This window comes from Gorilla gorilla, chromosome 7 (assembly GCF_029281585.2).
Source record: "Gorilla gorilla gorilla isolate KB3781 chromosome 7, NHGRI_mGorGor1-v2.1_pri, whole genome shotgun sequence".
In the NCBI taxonomy this organism is placed as follows: domain Eukaryota; kingdom Metazoa; phylum Chordata; class Mammalia; order Primates; family Hominidae; genus Gorilla; species Gorilla gorilla.
Genome location: NC_073231.2, coordinates 47,901,476 through 47,913,808, shown reverse-complemented (window position 1 = coordinate 47,913,808; position 12,333 = coordinate 47,901,476).

Sequence of the window (12,333 nt, the reverse complement as noted above, 5' to 3'; positions counted from 1 at the left end):
CCAAAACAGAGATATAGATCAATGGAACAGAACAGAGCCCTCAGAAATAACGCCGCATATCCACAACTATCTGATCTTTGACAAACCTGAGAAAAACAAGCAATGGGGAAAGGATTCCCTATTTAATAAATGGTGCTGGGAAAACTGGCTAGCCATATGTAGAAAGCTGAAACTGGATCCCTTCCTTACACCTTATACAAAAATCAATTCAAGATGGATTAAAGACTTAAACGTTAGACCTAAAACCATAAAAACCCTAGAAGAAAACCTAGGCAATACCATTCAGGACATAGGCATGGGCAAGGACTTCATGTCTAAAACACCAAAAGCAATGGCAACAAAAGACAAAATTGACAAATGGGATCTAATTAAACTAAAGAGCTTCTGCACAGCAAAAGAAACTACCATCAGAGTGAACAGGCAACCTACAAAATGGGAGAAAATTTTCACAACCTACTCATCTGACAAAGGGCTAATATCCAGAATCTACAATGAACTCAAACAAATTTACAAGAAAAAAACAAACAACCCCATCAAAAAGTGGGCGAAGGACATGAACAGACACTTCTCAAAAGAAGACATTTATGCAGCCAAAAAAACACATGAAAAAATGCTCATCATCACTGGCCATCAGAGAAATGCAAATCAAAACCACAATGAGATACCATCTCACACCAGTTAGAATGGCAATCATTAAAAAGTCAGGAAACAACAGGTGCTGGAGAGGATGTGGAGAAATAGGAACACTTTTACACTGTTGGTGGGACTGTAAACTAGTTCAACCGTTGTGGAAGTCAATGTGGCGATTCCTCAGGGATCTAGAACTAGAAATACCATTTGACCCAGCCATCCCATTACTGGGTATATACCCAAAGGACTATAAATCATGCTGCTATAAAGACACATGCACACGTATGTTTATTGCGGCATTATTCACAATAGCAAAGACTTGGAACCAACCCAAATGTCCAACAATGATAGAATGGATTAAGAAAATGTGGCACATATACACCATGGAATACTATGCAGCCATAAAAAATGATGAGTTCATGTCCTTTGTAGGGACATGGATGAAATTGGAAATCATCATTCTCAGTAAACTATCGCAAGAACAAAAAACCAAACACCGCATATTCTCACTCATAGGTGGGAATTGAACAATGAGATCACATGGACACAGGAAGGGGAATATCACACTCTGGGGACTGTTGTGGGGTGGGGTAGGGGGGAGGGATAGCATCGGGAGATATACCTAATGCTAGATGACGAGTTAGTGGGTGCAGCACACCAGCATGGCACATGTATACATATGTAACTAACCTGCACAATGTGCACATGTACCCTAAAACTTAAAGTATAATAATAAAAAAATACCATATAAGCATCTCAATAGATGCAGAAAAAGCCTTTAATAAATTCCGACATCCCTTAATGACAAAAAAGCCCTCAACAAACCAAGCATCAAAGAAACATACTTCAAAATAATAAGAGTTATGTATGGGAAACCCACAGTCAGCCTCACATGGAACAGGCAAAAGCTGGAAGCATTCCCCTTAGAACTGAAGCAAGACAAGGGTGTCCACTCTCACCACTCTTATTCAACATAGTACTGGAAGTCCTAGCCAAAGAAATTAAGCAAGATAAAGAAATAAGAGACATCTATACTAGGAAAGAGGAAGTTAAATTACCTCTCTTTGCTGATGCTATAATTCTAGACATAGAAAACCATAAAGACTCTGCCAGAATGATTTCAGTAAAGTTTCAGGAAAGTTACAAAATCAGTGTACAAAAATCAGTAGCATTTCTATATACCCCTAACATTGAAACTGAGCCAAATCAAGAATGCAGTCTCACTTACAACAGCCACAAAAAGAAGAAAATACTCTAGAATACATCTAAGCAAGCAGGTGAAAGATCTCTACAAGAAGAACTATAAACACTGCTGAAGAAAAATCATAGACAACACAAAATTGAAAGAACGTTCCAAGCTCATGGATTGGAAGAATCAATATCAATAAAATGTTCATATTTTCCAAAGCAATCTACAGATTCCATGCTATTCCTATCAAACTGCCAACATCATTTTTCACAGAACTAGAAAAAACTATTCTAAAATTCATATTTTAGAAGAATATGAATTCCAACTTGAAATTATAGTACAAGGCTACAGCAACAAAACAGCATGGTAATGGTATAAAATTAGATGCATAGACCAATGGAACAGAATAAAGAACCCAGAAATAAAACTGTACACCTACAACCAATTCATCTTTGCAAAGTTGACAAAAACAAGCAATAGGGAAAGGACTCCCTATTCAATAAATAGTCCTGGGATACCTGGTTAACCATATGCAAAAGAATGAAACTGAACCTCTACCTCTCACCATATACAAAAATTAACTCGATATGTATTGAAGATTTAAATATAACTTCTAACTATAAAAATCCTAAGAGAAGACCTTGGAAATAGTCTTCTTAACATTGGCCTATGCAGAGAATTTGTGATTAAATCCTCAAAAACAAATGCAACAAAAACAAATATTGGCAATTGGGACCTAATTAAACTGAAGAGTTTCTACACAGCAAAAGAAACTTAAGAGGTAAAAAGACACACCACAAAGTGGGAGAAAATTTTCACAAACTATGCACATAACAAAGGACTAATATTCAGAATCTATAAGAAACTTAAGTCAATAAGCCAAAAACCAAATAACCCCATTAAAAAGTAGGCAAAGGACATGAACAGACTTCTCAAAAGAAGACATACAGGCAGCCAACAAACATAGGGAAAAATGTTCAACATCACTAATGTTTAGGGAAATGCAAATCAAAGCCACAATAAGACACCATCTCACACCAGTCAGAATGGCTATTATTAAAAAGCCAGGGCCAGGTGCAGTGGCTCATGCCTATAATCCCAGCACTTTGGGAGGCCGAGGCGGGTGGATCACGAGGTCAGGAGATGGAGACCATTCTGGCTAACACAGTGAAACCCCGTCTGTACTGAAAATACAAAAAAATTAGCCGGGCATGGTGGCGGGCACCTGTAGTCCCAGCTACTTGGGAGTCTGAGGCAGGAGAATGGCATGAACTCGGGAGGCAGAGCTTGCAGTGAGCTGAGATTGTGCCACACTGCACCCCAGCCTGGGTGACAGAGCAAGACTCCATCTGTCTCCAAAAAAAAAAAAATAATAATTAAAAAATGAAAAAAAGCCAAAAACAACAGATGTTAGCGAGGCTGAGGAGAAAAGAGAATGTTCATACACTTTTGGTGGAACTGTAAAGTAATTCAGCCCCTATGGAAAACGGTTTGGAGATTTCTCAAACAACTAAAAATAGAACTGCCATTTGACCCAGCAATTGAATTATTGGATGTATACCCAAAGGAATATAAATCGTTCTACAAAAAAGACACATGCACTCATATGTTCATCACATCCCTATTCACAATAGCAAAGTCAAGGAATCAATCTAGGTTTCCATCAGTAATGGACTGGATAAAGAAAATATGGTACATATACACCATGGAATACTATGCAACAATAAAAAAGAATAAAATCATGTCCTTTGCAGCAATGTAGATGCAGCTGGAGGCTATCATCCCAAGTAAATTAACACAGAAACAGAAACCAAATACCACATGTTCTCACTTATAAATGGGAGCTAATCACTGGATACACATGGACTTAAAATGGGACTAATAGACACTGAAGACTCCAAAACAGGGGATTAAGGGAGGGAACAAAGGCTGAAAATCTTCCTACTGGATGTTATGTTCACTATGTGGGTGACAGAATCAATAGACACCTAAACCTTGGCATCATGCAACACACCCTCATAACAAACATGCACATATTCCCTTGAATATAAAATAAAAATTAAAAAATAAAAGAATTTTTTAAATGAGCAACCTGGTTAAAAATGAACAAAATACTTAAAGGACTGAACTACTTTACAATCCCACCAGCAGTATATGAACATTCCTTTTTTTCCACAACTTCACCAACATCTGTTATTTTATTTTTAACCCATAAATACACCTCATCAAAGAAGATATAGAGATGACAGCTAACAATATGAAAGTATGTTCAACATCGTGTGCTATTAGGGACTTGCAAAATTAAAACAAAAATGAGATACCACTACACACCTATCAAAATGGCCAAAACCCAAAACACTGCCAACATCAAATGCTGACAAGGATATGGAACAACAAGAATTATCATTCATTGCTGGTGGGATTGCAAAATGATACAGCAACTTTGGAAGACAGTTTGACAGTTTCTTACAAAATTAAATATACTCTTACATACAATCCAGCAATCATGCTCCTTTGTATTTATTCAAATAAATTGAAAACTTATATCCACACAGAAACTCACACATGAATGTTTACAACAACTTTACTCATAATTGCCAAAACTTGGAGGTGACCAAGATGTAGTGCTTACAAGAAATGAGCTATCAGTCATGAAAACATGTGGAAGAAACTTAAATGAATATAACTGAATGAAAGAAATCAATAGAAAAAAGCAATATACTTTATGATTCTTACTATGTGACATTCTGGAAAAGACAAAATGACAGAGACAATAAAAAGATCAGTGGTTGCCAGAGGTTACTATGGAGGGAAGAATGAACAGGCAGAACACAGAGGATTTTTAGGGCTGTGAAATTGCTCTGTATGATACTGAAATGGTGGATACATGTCTTTATACTTTAAAAAACCCATAGAATGTACAGCACCAACAGTAAAACCTAAATATAAACTACAGACTTTGGGTGATAATTAAATGTTAATGTAGATCCATAAATTGTAATAAATGTACCACTCTGGTGTGGGATGTTGATAGTAGGAGAGGTTGTGCATATGTAGGGGCAGAGAATATATGCAAATGCTCTATATTTTCCACTCAATTTGACTTTGAACCTAAAACTACTCTGGAAAATAAAAATGTCTTAATTTAAAAAATAAATTAAGTCCTGCCATGCTCCCAGGTCCTGCTAGGAACTAAGAGCTTGACTACAAAATATCAGTAACTATGCAAACAGCTTCCCATCATGAACTGTGATTGTCAGATCCTCAAAGTCTTACAGTTTGTGGGTTCTAGAGCAATCTCTTATACAATGGAAAAGACACACAGGGGATTAAGCCCAGCCTGCTACAGCAGGCATTAGTGAAATACATTAAAATGTGGCTAGGATCCTCATTTTATCCATCACTATTGTATTGTCACTTCCTACCTATGGCCTTGTGAGAATTTCCCTAATGAGGTAGGAAAATGCTTATGCCTGACTTAGGGATGGACTGGCTCGATATGTTGGTGCAAGCCAAAAATGAGCCACTCCTAAATTACAATCCTACTCAGAGATGTTCCTAGAAGTTAGGGGTGAGGGGAAATTCTCTCTGTGGGTAGAGCTGCGAGTATTCCAGATTCTCGACTTATATGAAGGAATAAATAGCCTGACATAAGAATATAAACAATGGCTTGGCTGGTTGGTCAAGGGCCTTGCTATGATCTGAATGTTTGTGTCATCATAAAATCCACATGTTCAAACCCAATCCCCAATGTCATGGCATTCGGAAATGGGGCCTTTGGCTGGGATGATTAGATTGTGAAAATAGAGGTCTCAGGAATGGGATTAGTGCCTTTATAACAGAGGCCCCTTCCCACATGTGAGCACACAGTAGGAAGGTGCCAATTATGTAGCAGAAAACAACCTCACCAGACCCTGAATCTGCCCGTGCCTTGATCTTGGACTTCCCAGCCTTCAGAACTGTGAGAAATACATTTATGTTGCTTATAAGCCACCTAGTTTATGGTATTTTATTATGGCCGCCTGAATAAACTAAGATAGGTTTAGAATATTAGAAAAATGGAGGCAAGGGGTTTGAGGTTAGTAACATATGGATGGACCTGTGAAATGGAACAAATTGGGAAGATATCTGTACACATGTCATTGCCCACCAGAGATTATACTTCATAGAGAATGCACTTATGACTCCAATGGACTTGATGATTCTCCCAGTGGATGTCAGCTAGACTCTATCTTTAGCCATCCCAGTATACAAGAGGACCATGAACACAGAAGCTATGGTGGTAGAACTAAACCTATTTATGGATAGGAGCTCCCTCTTACCAATGCTACCACTGAAGCTTGACTTATCAATGGCAGAAAACAAATCTCAGCCCTTGGTATGGTACCATACCTCAAGGAACCAGGCTGCCACTTGATGATACGTTAATTGCAATGGATCTCTATTATTCTGGAGAGGTCAGCAGTTGGTCCTGAGTGGAACTGACACTTAGACCAGAGAGGGACATGCTTTCTGTCCATTGTGCCTCTATCTGCACTACAATGAGGGCTCTATGAGACCTAGTTTACTGATGTGGGGTCTCTTACAACATAGCTTCATAGCTTTAGGCCAAGGAACCCATTTTATGAGAAAAGCAGTGCCCTGAATGGCACATGACCCTAGTATCCATTCTTTCTCGCATACACCAGAAATACACTCAGCCTGACAGATACTGGAATAACTGATGAAAGGCTCAGCTAATGCACAACTTAGGTATCACACCTTGAAGGGTTGGAGTAAAGTTTCCCAGGATGCAGCATATACATGAAGCAAAGAATGATTGTGTGGAAGTAGGATTGGTGCCTCTTGCCATCATCATAGTGTCCCACTTGAAAAGTTGTATATCTCATTCCCACTGGAGGTTGTATAAATTAGAGTATTCTTCAGTAAATATTAACTTCCCCCAACATACACACACAAAGTCCATGGGAAGAGTATACTTCTTTGCTCTACGGATGTTGAATTTGACAATGTGGTATGCTTGGGCCTCTTGGAATATAAATTTCTATACTTTGACTTTGGGCTCAGAAAAATGCCTTGCTTTAGTCAGTGATATGGCAGTAGAGATGATGCAAGCAAAGGCTTGATATGTGCTAGTGCAGCTGGCCTTGCTCTCCTATGTTTCTGCCATTGCCATGAGAAGAACATGCAAAGGTAACCTGCCTTTCCAAGAAGAGTAAGGGAAACATGGAGCAGAATCAATCCAGCCAACCCGAGGCCCACAACTTAAAACAGAGGTTTCCCAATAGATCTGTGAGCACTATAATAAATGTTTACTGTTGGAGGTTACTGAGCTTTGAGATGGCATATGATACAATAAATGAATAACACAGAGGCCCTAGTTTCAGTGGAGGTGGGAGACATTTCCATCAGGAAACACAGCAACGGTTCCACTGAACCTAAATCTATGATTACTGCCATTCACTTTGAGATCCTCTTGCTGGGAGACCAGAAAGCATTTATGCTGGAAGAGCAATCAGCCCTACTAATCATGATGACCTAAGACTGTTGCTATATAATGGGACCAGGGAGAACAACGAAACATAGCAGATTCACCAAAACCTCTGTTGTTGCTTACATATTCATTATAACAGCAAACAGGCAATTGCCACAATTGCAGCCTGATAAAGGCAAGATTACCAAAGGCTTAGAGTCCTTAGGGATAAAAGCCTGTGTTCTTCCGGACAAGCAAACCAGACTAGAATGACCTAAATGGTCAGAGGTGAAGAAATTACATAATAGAATAAATAGTGGAAAAGGAAGATAATGGAATAATACCTGTGGCCTGACCGAACAAACCACAGAAGTGCGGACTATTGTTTTTTCCACTAACTCTTCTGGCCTAGGTCTTTTTGTTTTTTTTTCTTAAGAGAAATTGTAACCACCTTGAAAAGTCAGTGACAGATTGGAATCAATGTAGAACATGAAAGGATAAAAGAAACTGACTGATGTGAGGTGCGGATCCGGAGGAAGGAAGGAAGGGAGGAAGGGAGGGAGGGAGGGAGGGAAGGAGGGAGGAGGAAGTGAGGGAATTAAGTTGTGTCCCTCAAAAATATATGTCCAAGTCTTAACTTCCAGTATCTGTGAATGTGGCCTTAATTGGAAATAGGGTCTTGGAAGATGTAATTAAGATAAGGAGTTTAGGATGGAATTAGTCTGGATTTAGAGTGGGCCCAAATCCAATGACTGGTGTCCTTATAAGAGAAGAAAGCAGGATATTTGAGACACATAGGCACCAAGGAAAGGAGGCCATGGGAAGACACAGGAAGAGATTGGAATTATGCTGCCATGGACCAAGAAACACCTGGACTCAGAAGCTGGGAGAGGCAAGGAAAGATTCTTCCCTAGAGCCTTTGGAGGAAGCATGGTCCTACCAACACCTTAATTTCAGACTTCCGACCTCCAGAACTATGAAAGGATACATTTATGTTATCTTGAGCTACCACATTTGTGGCAATTTGTTGCAACAGCCCTATGAACCTAAACATATGAGGAAAGAAGATAAACAAGCAAGAATTGCAAGTACTTGAAAATGTCCTAAACTTTTACATAATTTATAAAATGAGGCACTAGTAACTGATCATAATGATTCCTTCCAGCCCAAAACATTCATGAGTCTACAAAGGTTTTGCGCTAAATAATTACCTAATGTATTTTTGAGGAACTAAGGGAAGATGAGTGAGATGGAACTCTGATGTGCTTCTTAGCTTGGGCCATGCTACATCAAGGCTTCCCTGCAGTACAGGCTGATTATATTTACTCAGTACATCTTTTCTTCAGGAATGGAAATAAGAACATTTCCTTTGGATTGTTCTGTGAAATATATGTGTGAAGTATATGTGTGAGATTGCCCTTCAAAGAATTTCAGTGAAAACTATTTGATTCAAAATAGTTAACACACTTTTTAAACATATAAAATAAAATAGATTTTATTTTAGTCTGAATGCAGCAGAGATCAAAGAAAATTGAAAATAATGATGAGTGTAATTCAGGTATAAAATATAGAGAGAAATGAACTTCATAAGTAAATTGGCCTCCAGCCTTAATATTAGGTTTCAGTTCTGCAGGTAGAATTACTATGTAAAAAAAAAATCTTTTTACTCAGTAACATGTTTGGTTCTTAATTTGTTAATCAAGAAGGAAAGCTAGAGGTAAAAAATTGTTCCACTGGTTCTTAGGCAGAGATGTAGAGTGAACGGGTTTAGAATTTGCATTTCAGAAATTCAAATATAGCGAAAAAAAATACAGGCATTCTGTTACTTTTTGAACATGGAATTCAGCTGTGAGTGATATGAATTCACTTGCTTATATATGATTTTATTAACTACATATTTTTGCTATTCATAATCACTCCCTGGTAAGCTTATCCAGTTTCACTGCTTCAAATACCATCTTACCATCAACAACTCCCAAATTTATGTCTCAAGCTCAAAGTTATCCCCTGAACACCAGACTCATACATCCAACTGCCTCTTGACATCTCCACGTACATGTTGAATAAACAGCTCAAACCTAACATGTCTCAAGCTCCTGACCTGCTCCGCAAGCCTCCTGCAACTGCTCATGACTCCATTTTCATGAGTGGCATCTCCATCCTTCTCACCATTTTTCATCTTACATCTCACACCCAATATTCAAGACATTCAGTTGTCTTTCCCCTAAGAGGGCATCCACATTCTGATCACTTCTCATCACTTCCACCCTAGCCCAGTTTGATCATCTCTCACCTGGATCTCGCAATCATCTCCTCACTGGTATTTCTGCTTACACCTTGAGCCTTCTACAATCAAATTCTCAAATAGCTGCAGGAAAGATCCTTTTAAAACTTATGTCATGCCCTTTCTCCACCCAGAAGCCTCAGTTTCTTCCTTCTCACTCAGAGTAAAAGGTCCCCATTACCCATCTCTTTGGCCTTGCCTGCTATGACCCAACCCACTCACTTCTCCACGGACCCTGTTCTCTCTGAGGACAGCAGAGAACACTCCTTCCTCTCCAAGCTTTTGCTATTGCTATTTGCTTGCCTGGAATGTTCTTTCTCCAAATACCCTCCTGGCTAGCTTCCTTCACCTCCTGCATGTCTTGTTCAAATGTCAGTGTTAAAAGGAAAATGATAGACAAGTTAGATTTAACAGAATTCAATTGAGGGAAGAACAATTTGTGAACCAGGCAGCCCCCAAAACCAGAATAGGTTCAGAACAACTCTGGGGCTACCACGTTGTCTGATGACATAGATGGACAGAAAAAGGAAAGTGACTTAAAGAAAAAGGAAATGAGGTACAGAAACATCTGGGTTGGTTACAGCTTAACATTTGCCTTATTGAACATGATTTGAACAGTTGGCCACCTGTGACTGGCCAATATTCTGTGTTGACACAAGAGTAGGTTACAGTCTGTTTACACATCCAGTTACGATACAGTTCCCTGTGCATACAGAAATCTTTAGACTAAACTTGAAATATATAAGAAGACAGCTTTAGGCTCAATGGAATTTAACATCACCTTTTCACCGAGGCCTTCCTCTACTGCTTGTGTTCATATGGATCCTCCAAAAAGCAGATACCAGGATGGCAGTAAGCATGCAAGGATTTTATAAGGAGAAACACCTATAAAGGAACATTAGTAGAGAACTAGAAGCATTAAGAGAATTATATCAGGCTGACCCTGAGGGAAGGAGAGAGGAAAGGGAGTTGGGTACAAGTGCCCTGGACAGCTGGGCAGTTCCAACGCATGAGCCCTCTGTCTTTGCCCCAGGGCACCTGGCTTTTTGTTACCTCACCACACACAGGCAGACTGTTGTCCTCTACTTGGAAGGGTCTTTCCCCAGTTTTCACTGGACCAAGTGTCACTTATTATTTTATTCTCAACTTCATGTCATTTCTATAGAGAGGGCTTCTCTAACTCCACTATCTAAAGTAGTTTCCTCCATGTGACCCTTTCATTTATCTTTATTCTTTTTCCTTGGACACTCTTGTCACAATTGTTAATATTGTTCATTTCTGGGCTTGCTTATTTAAATTTTGTCTCTCCCTTTTGGCTGTAAGCTCCAAGAATTTATGCTAAGGCTCCCTTTCTCACTATTGTGTCCCAAGGGCCTACCTAGCACCTTCCAGCAGAGTTCTCAGCAATAGGGGACACTCAATAAATGGATGCTTAATGAATCTTCAGTTAACAACTGCAGTACATAATATTCTTGGAAAGTATGTCTATTAAAATGTTTTAGAAAATGTTTAAAAAATGTTAAATACATAAAAGTCAGAGCTAGCAGAAAGGGGGTCATAAGGTCGAATTCTCAGGACATCTATGAAGATATCCACATCCCATTTTTCAGAATCCCCTGGTCTTTGCATAGCAGACCTGAATAAGCTGAGCATCCAAACATCTCTGTGACTATAGTAATTAGGTCTTCAGCCTACTTTCAGTTATGTCTGCCCTGCCAAGTAGGAGATAAAATCTTCCTTGAATGCTAGAAGAAAGCCCTGAGATTGTCATGCTTGTTGATAGCCTCATTTGTTCATTATCCTAATGTAAGATGTAAATTCAACTTAGCAATAACTACCAACTCTGATGTCTTTGTAGGCGCTGATCCCTTGATATTTTGCAAATGCCTATAAGTATCACACCTGCTCTGGCATTCCCATTACTAGCAGGTCATGGCTACAGGTCACCACCAGTGAAAACTTTAGCAATGGAGGTGCTACCTGATGTCCCAACTACTGACCAGGAAAGCATTATCGCTACCTGCTGCTGGGTGATGGGTGAGCCAGGCCCAAATCCCCATCTTACTGCTTTTTTCCTAGGACCACTGATGGTACCACTTTTGTTCGTCTAGGTCCTGTAAGAGGCAGATGCCAAGATGGGATTAAACTCACATGCATTTTATTAGGGTAAATTCCTGTGATATTAACCTAACCCGAGTGAAAGAAAAGAGGAAAGAAAGGTTGGATGGAGGCATCATAGACTGCTGCATTGTCTAGGGAAGGTTCTGCAAAGCCCTCAGGAAGTCATCAAGCCAAATTCAGCTGTCAGCAGAGTCCCATGCATCTCAGGGATGGGCCTGCCTTAGTATTTCTGCCACATTCCATCATTGAGCAGCCCATGGAAAGGATGGCCTCAGCACAAACCCAATGATGGATTTCAAGGTGCAGCAGTTGGAGCCCTTGAACTCTGTAATAGGCAGAATGTTTCCCAAAGATGTCCACATCCTCATCCCTGTAACCTATAAATGTTACATCATGTGGCAAAAGGGAATTTTCTCTGACTAAAGGCAGAAGAGTGACAGAAGGGTAAATCAGAGAGATTCAAAGTATGAGAAAGGCTTGCTGTGCTGCTGCAGGAAAACAAGTGACCTTTAGGAACCGAGAGAATCTCCAACTGACAGGCAGCAAGGAAATCAGTACTACATCTGCAGGCAATTGAATTCTGCCAAAGACTTGAGTGAGCTGAGAAGTGATTTCTCCCACAGAGCCTCCAGATAA